The 7,509-nt window shown below is 39.2% G+C and overlaps 1 long non-coding RNA gene across 1 annotated transcript; it reads left to right on the top strand.

The window, feature by feature from the left end:
* The first annotated feature begins 286 nt into the window (after positions 1-286).
* Positions 287-2,310, top strand: LOC146442462 (uncharacterized). The gene is made up of 3 exons (XR_014849610.1): positions 287-506; positions 588-668; positions 2,237-2,310. It is a non-coding gene; the product is annotated as an uncharacterized LOC146442462 (long non-coding RNA).
* Positions 2,311-7,509: the final 5,199 nt, after the last annotated feature.

The following is a 7,509-nucleotide window of genomic DNA, read 5'->3' as shown; positions in this document are numbered from 1 at the left end:
TATCAAGATGACAGAAGAACTCTTTTAGGAAAAGGGCAACTGTGTGACAAGGAAGCATGAGTATAATTAATTAAGCTAGAATTTAGAAGAAACTTTTTAATGTTAACAATAATGATGTTTTGATACACCAGGCTAATTGTAGCAGTCAGGCAAATATCTTTATTTGTTTATAGAGCAGCCAATAGAATGTATTACGTAACTCCATTGTTTGTGACAAAACAAAACTGTAATTCAATGACATGGAATGCCCCTTTCCATTCTATGCTACTATAATCCATCCATCTGATCAAGATAAACATATTGATGTAGCACACTGGAATTTCTGCAGGGCATTTGAGAAAGTAGTACAAGATATTTTACTTTCTATGGAATAAATAAAACATCAAATGGATTAATGTAATTTTTTGCAGCTGCTAAAGGGAAGTCATCCATAAACTGACCAATTTAAAATGCTTATAGTAAAGTTTTTGATAATTGTATCAGATATTTACAGATAAATCTTGAAGGTATGAAAAAAGGGTGGGATAAATAATGGAGACATGCTTCTTCAACAGGGTATTGTAAAGTGTCTTACAATTGTTTCCCAGTGATCAGCTGCTCAATAACATGTGCAAGAGCAGGAAATTCATGCTGAATTTACTTGATAAGGAACCTTAGAGTGGAAAGTGGTAAGTCATAAAAACCCACCTCTTGTTCAACAAGAGAATATCATCTCAACATGCTGGCAGTGAAGCGCTGTAACAGAAAGGACTAATATTTTCTTCAGAAATATAAAAAGCAGGACCGTCATACAAAAATAAAGAAATTGCCTTGTCTCTGTACAAGATCTGTCAAGATCCCCAACAGTTCTGTGGTGCAGACTTTTAAATGATACAGAAAAATACTCATGCAAGAAGGAATATGGCAAGAGGGAAGCAAAAACGCTCCATGGATCATATTTTATTCTGAAAAACTTTAGGAGTTCAGTCTATTTAGCTTATTAAAGAAATTGGTTTTGGCACTGTATTGTTAATGAGGCGAGTGCAGAGAAAAATCATAACAGGATTCAGTGAACAGTGAGACCAGTTTAGGTTTGTGCATCCCTGAGTTGAAAAAAACATAACCCCAGAAATTATAATGTGCAGTTTCCAAGCAATTAGAGTAATCAAGCACTGTGACAGTTCAGAAAGAAGGACAGAGAGGTCAGAAGGACTGCTGCCAGGAGAGGTTTGAGTGCACTGATGACTGATGTGCATTACACAGTCATGTCCATCGATACAGGGTTTTACCTCCAGGTTGTCCTCAGCTAATTGGAGCTCTGTGAGCCCCTGGTGCACATTGAAGTCACTCTGTGCTCTGCACCAAAATGATCCATATTGTATCCTTTCCTTATGAATCTTATCCCACTACAATATAAAGCTAATGTGGATTTATTCCCAAGGAAAATATTTCATATAAACATGTTTTCTCTGGTTTTCTTTTATTTTTATGTCTATAAATATTTTGTGATTTGTTACTACAGAAAACGTCTAGCATAAATAAAATTAGCTACAAGACTATAGTTTCTGGAGTTCTTCTCTGGAATACAGACAATTAACTCAAATGTAGGTATCTGAACTGTCTAAAGATGATGAACATGTATCCTAGTACAAGAAATTAATCTTTTGTGGGAGTCCCGTCCGTGGGTGCCCAAACCACCCCGGAGTTCGGGGAAGGGAGAGACTGCAGGAGAGGGCGGGGCTCCGAGGGAGCGCAGGTGCTGTCAGCAGGTCGGCAAAGCAAAACAGGAGATGCAGTCCAGATTGTCGGAGCTCCAAGGAGGGTTTATTAGGGTAAGGGGTGAGGGGAGTTGGAGGGGTCTCGGGGCATCGACGAAATGGCCCCGAGCCCTCTTGTACAGTAACTTTTATAGGGGGAGGGGAAAGGGAAGGAGGAGATTTGGGGAGCAAATGGGGAAAGGGGGATTTCTGAGCGACAAATCATATATCCAAGGAAATAACAGTACTATAAAAAGAAAACCAACCAAATAACTGCTTAACATGAACAAAGAAGAACATTCTAGAATCATAACCATATAAGGAACCAGGGGAGGGGGAGAGAAGTGGCTGTCACCTTGTCCAGCCTGGGTGCCCTCCAACTGGCCTGGAGAGCAGGGGGTCCTGGGAGTGTACCAAGCCCAGGATCCATCCCCATCTCTCTCCCAGGGGCTTGGGGCACCCAGGTGAGCCATGAACACTGCAGCAATCTTTCTTTCCAGGTATGCATCTACAAACAGAGGACAAAACCACAACATTTGGGGGATTGCAATTGGAACACACAATGGATTTAAGGCATGCAAATATAAACACCAAGATTTCAGTATTGTGAATATGCAAGGTAAAACAGTATATTTTGCAATATGTTTGATCACTGGGTAAAACCTTTAAAGTATTTCTTAATATTTGAACTTTATATCCCTTTGAAAAAGGTTAGATGTCTTTCTATGTATTTTAAGGTGTGTATTTTCATTTCTGTAACAAAAAATATCTATTATTTTTGTACTCAGGAGTGAAAGTCAATGGTCGTGGTTGATACCTGGAGTCTCTGCATGTTCTCCTTCGCTTATGGATCTTGCAGAGGTTTTACATTTTATTGGTAAGCTCGTATTTCTTACAGTTTTGGTTTAAAGCAATGACTGCAGGTATGGCTTGAGTTCCCATTGGTAACTGATGTAATTGAAGGGAAAATACACCTTATAAAAAAGAAAACATATGATATTTATTAGTGAGTTTTGGTTTATATTTTGGTTTGATTGGTTTTGGTTTTCCTTAACATCAAAGAAGCCATGTGTCCTATAAGTCAGAAAATTTCCTTCAAATGCTTGACTTGTTCATTTATCATTTTATGATGAAGATAGTGATGGTAATGAGAATGATAACAATATGATAACAATAACAACAATAATAATAATGATTTGAAACAAGGAATATGATTTCCACGTGTTAAACTAAATTAAGGAAACTCCGAGATTTTCTTGCTATGGAAAAAATTACATTCTGGTTTATATCTGTCCTGCAAGCTCTCCAGCATACATGAGAGCCCAATTTCTTCTTTTCTTTCTCTACATTGTATCATGGGTAAGAAAGAGTAAATGACAATCAACCTATGACACATCTGGATCTTGGGGTTTATTTAAGAAGGAAGGAGGTAAGAGCTTTGCTCTACCTGACTTTCCAGCTCATTCCCGCTCTCCTGTGGCTCTTTCCTCACCAGACCTTAACTCTCTTTCCTTGCAGGGAGATCACTACAGGTCCATCAAGCTCAGGAAGAATGTCACATTGGTTCAAGATGCGCTGCTGCTCACAGTCAGCAGCCACAGATGCTGCAGGCTGAGGTTCCTTGGTGTCCTGAGAGACTCATCTCCATGCATCTCACCCATCTCCCAGACCTCTTCCCACTTCCAAGACATTTACTTCAACCAGGACCTTCACCTTTTTATTTCTGGACCCTGCCTTTCTTTTTCCTTCTGCTTCTTTTCAGAAACACATCTTTTTGTCACCACTTCTTTCCAGCTCCTAATGTCAAAATCACAACGTGAGCTCTGTCTTCCAATTGGTGGTATTTTCTCATGTCCCAACAAGTTCAGGACATTATTGAAATCTGAACTTCCAATAAGTTTGCAAGAGGAAACCTGAACTACAAGATATTGGATGTCAGAATGTGAAAGTTTCTTGCTGAGGGAGAACAGAATAAATGATAAAAATGACCTTAAAATCTGTGTATCTATGAACACACCAGATGTTATCTCACCAGGTGTCTTTCTTTAGTAATGCAAGGTCTCAGACAAGGCAGCAGAAAATCAGATTATTCTTTGCTCTTTAGTTGAAACATGATTTTTCACATTAATTTTATTTCTTTATTTTATCTATCATGGGCTCCAGATTTTAAATATTATTATATGATTATGTTTTCCCTCTTTTCTTAAATACTATTTTCCTTAAGTGAATTACCCTGCATTTTCCTAAGGTAAATAAAATGTCATTTTCTTTGCCTTCTTGGTTCTTCTTGTTGACTTTATTTTTTCCTTTTTTTTTTTTTTTGTGCCTTACTGATGTTTCTAAGATCTCCTTGAGTTGCATTTCTCAGAATCTCCCGTAATATCATTTTTGCCTAATCATTAAAGTTTCAGCAAAAGAACTGTAGCATATCAACTGTCTCCTCATCATGTTTTTGTTATGTTGAAATTGATAATTTTGCAGCTTTCATGACCCCTTTGGATAGTTTTCCACATAAAATTATGATTATAGGGGCTGATTTACACTGAAATGTCCTATCAAAGAACCACAATTTTCAGAATAGGTGAAGTTAGAAGGACATTTAGAGATTGTCTGGTCCAGCCACCAGCACTGGACAAGTCACTCTAGGTCTGTTTCACTACAGCAGAAGGACAATGTCATCTCCCATGACTTTCACCAAGGGCAAGTTGTATCTGACCAGTCTCCTGGCTTCCCAGGATGGAGTGACTGCATCAGTGGACAAGGGAAGAGGTGCTGATGTCACCTGGACTTTTGAATGGCATTTAGAGTGGTCCCACACAACATTCTTGTCACTAAAGTAGAGAGATAAAGATTTCATGGATGGACTCTTAGATGGCTAAAGAGTTGTGTCCATTCAGAGTCTGTATTGACACCAAAACTTCTTAGTGTCTGCATCTGTGACATAGACAGTGGGATTGAGTGCAGTTTCAAACTGAAAGAGGATTATTTAATTTAGATATTAGTCAGAAATCCATACAATGAGGATGGTGAGGCAGTGGAACAAGTTGTCAGGAGATATCATGGATACCCTGTTCCTGGAAGTGTTCAAGGTCAGGTTGGACTGGGCTTTAAACAACTTCATCTAGTGAAGGAAGATCCTGCCTGTGTCAGGTGGCTCGGAGCAGATGATCCTTAAATGTCCCTTTGATCCCAAACCATTCCATGAATCCATGATTTACAGGCAATGCTCTCCGTAATGCAGCCCAGGCTGGCCTTCATTGCTGTCAGGGCTCACTTTTGAATTACACACGACCTGCTGTCCACCAGCACTCCCAGGATTATTTCTGCAAAGTTGCAGAAATTATTTCTAATTATTCCTATTTCTTCAAAATTGCTTTCTAGCTGTACTGGTGCACAGGGTTATTCTCCCCAGTGACAGGATTTTGCACTCTACCTATGCTGAGCTGCATGAGGTTTCTGCCAGCCCATTTCTCCAGCCTGCTCAGGTTCCTCTTGCTGGCACAACTCTCTGGTGCATCAGCCACTCCTAGTGGTGGTACATCCTCTGCAGGCTTGGTGAAAGTACGCTAATAATGAAGAGCTTAAACAGCACAGACTCCAGTGCAGATCCCTGGGGTACCTCTGTCATAACTGCCCTCCAGATGGTCTTTGTGCAGCTCATCACAGCCCTTTGTGCCCAGCTCTTCATCCAACAAACAAGCATTTCACCATTCCTTCATCTCGTCCTTAATTCATAGATTATCTAAGGCAGGTAAGAGTGACTATGTCAAAAGCCTTGATGAATTCAAGGTAAAAAACTTCTGCTCTCCTCTTGCCCACCAAGACAGATCTTGTAGGAATCTGTCAGACTGGTCAGCAGTGATTTTACCTTTCTAAAACTGTGTTTAATATTCCAAATCACCTTCTTCCCCTTCATATATTTGGAAATGTTTTTTAGCAGGATTTGCTTCATTATCTTGCCGGAGACTGAAATAAAGTTGACAGCTCAGTATTTCTACAGATTCTCCTTCTTGCTATTCAAAATGCAAGTGGTATTTTTTTTTTACTTCCAAACCTCAGAACCTCCCTTGATTGTAATAAACCTTAAAGACAATCAAGGCTGGCTTTCCCATGGCATCAGCCATCATCCTTCTTGTGTGAATTATTATACAAACCCTTCAGATGAGCCCCCAGACATGGATATTTCCCTGAAAAGGTATGGGAACTTCCCCCACCCTGATGTCCTCTAGGCACTTCATTATTGGTGTGTATATTTTTGGGGTGGAGCCCCTTCAGCCCTGTCACTGTTTTCAAGGTCTCTCTATTCCACATCACATTACATTCTTTCTTTGCCAACCCAGTCCACTCTTTCCTCTCTTCATTTTGGGTCATCATCTCCCTCATTACATTATATAAAATAATTTTGGGTTGCCTTGTTCTGCTTTCCATAGCAGTGTAGGCAGCTTACCATTAGTATTTGCTGCTTTACTGAGTGCAGTTTATAAAGCACACCACAAACACAGTACAAGAGCTCCTGAAGTACTCCAGCAAAGGTGGCATGATGTGTGTAAAATGGAGGCAAAATAATGTTTTTTCTTATAGGACGCTGTCCTCTGAGCTTGCACATGTTGTCATCACATAAATGCACTCTTTGGAGTGGACAAAGGGAGCAGTCATTTTATAAATACATTTGGAACTCCCTAGAATGGTGTTATTCTACATAAAACGTTCTGCTGACAAAGCTAAATAAGTATTCATCTGAAATACCAGTCATTGCAATGTAGGAAGACCAAAATAATTTTCTGGCAAAGTAATATTTTTTTCAGGAGCCTTTCAGCAACCATTGTAAAGTTTGCCCAAAAGAGTTCTATAAAAGACATTTTTTTTTTTTTTTCTTTCAAATAGACCAGTTCTTATAGCTCTGTTGATGTTTGGAGTGAGGGGACACATATCTAGTTAGTTGGCTACTTACTTTTGTTACCACCCATAAAATAAGTAATGAATTGTACATCAAAAAGCCAGACTTCCAAAACCTAGAAGAAAAATAATATCACAATCTCTGCAGGAGAGTCTTTGTGTTTATCAGTTATTTTTAGTTGTGCTGGGGAACAAAGAAATAAACATGTCAGGATTCATCAGAAAGTCTGCTTTTAATCTTAAAAAAAATATACAACACACAGCAGATCAAATCTGCTGGAATTTTATTTCATAATCTTCAATTTTTGCAGAATCTGCTACTTTATTGTTCTGTTGCTCTGACAAGAATTGACATAGCTGTCTGAAAGGCATCTTGTGCAGTTAGTGGGTACCCAACACATCTGATGTAAGCAGACTTTCACAGGGTTTGCTACAAACCTGGTGCCATTTACAGCAGATCCCAGAACCTTTATTACTGCCTCAATTTGCTCTGTGTTCTGTCAGCTTTATTGTTTAGTATTCAACTCTCCTGGGTGTTCTGTTGAATCTGCAACTTGTCTTGTGGTGGACAGTGACGGGAGCTGGGAAGTTTCAATAAGGAATTTTAGGCCTGACATTTCCTCTATGGAACACAGTACAGGGCAAGCTGCTGTTGACCACTTTCTAATCATCCAAAATGATTTTCCCATACATTTCAAAGACAGGTTTTTATTATCATCAGTCCTTGCTGGCACATGTGACAAGCTTTACCATGCAGGCAATGCTGTTGATGGCAGTAGAACCTCTTATACCTCTAACATTGGGATTAAACACTTTAGTTACCTCAATGATGTTTTTCTCCCAGTTTTCACGAAAGATAAGCACAATGAAGTGTTGT

Source organism: Lichenostomus cassidix, chromosome 2 (genome assembly GCF_008360975.1).
Source record: "Lichenostomus cassidix isolate B80296 chromosome 2, HeHo_3.0, whole genome shotgun sequence".
NCBI lineage: Eukaryota > Metazoa > Chordata > Aves > Passeriformes > Meliphagidae > Lichenostomus > Lichenostomus cassidix.
The sequence above is the reverse complement of the archived record's forward strand: the minus strand, read 5'-3'. Positions and strand labels throughout refer to the sequence as shown.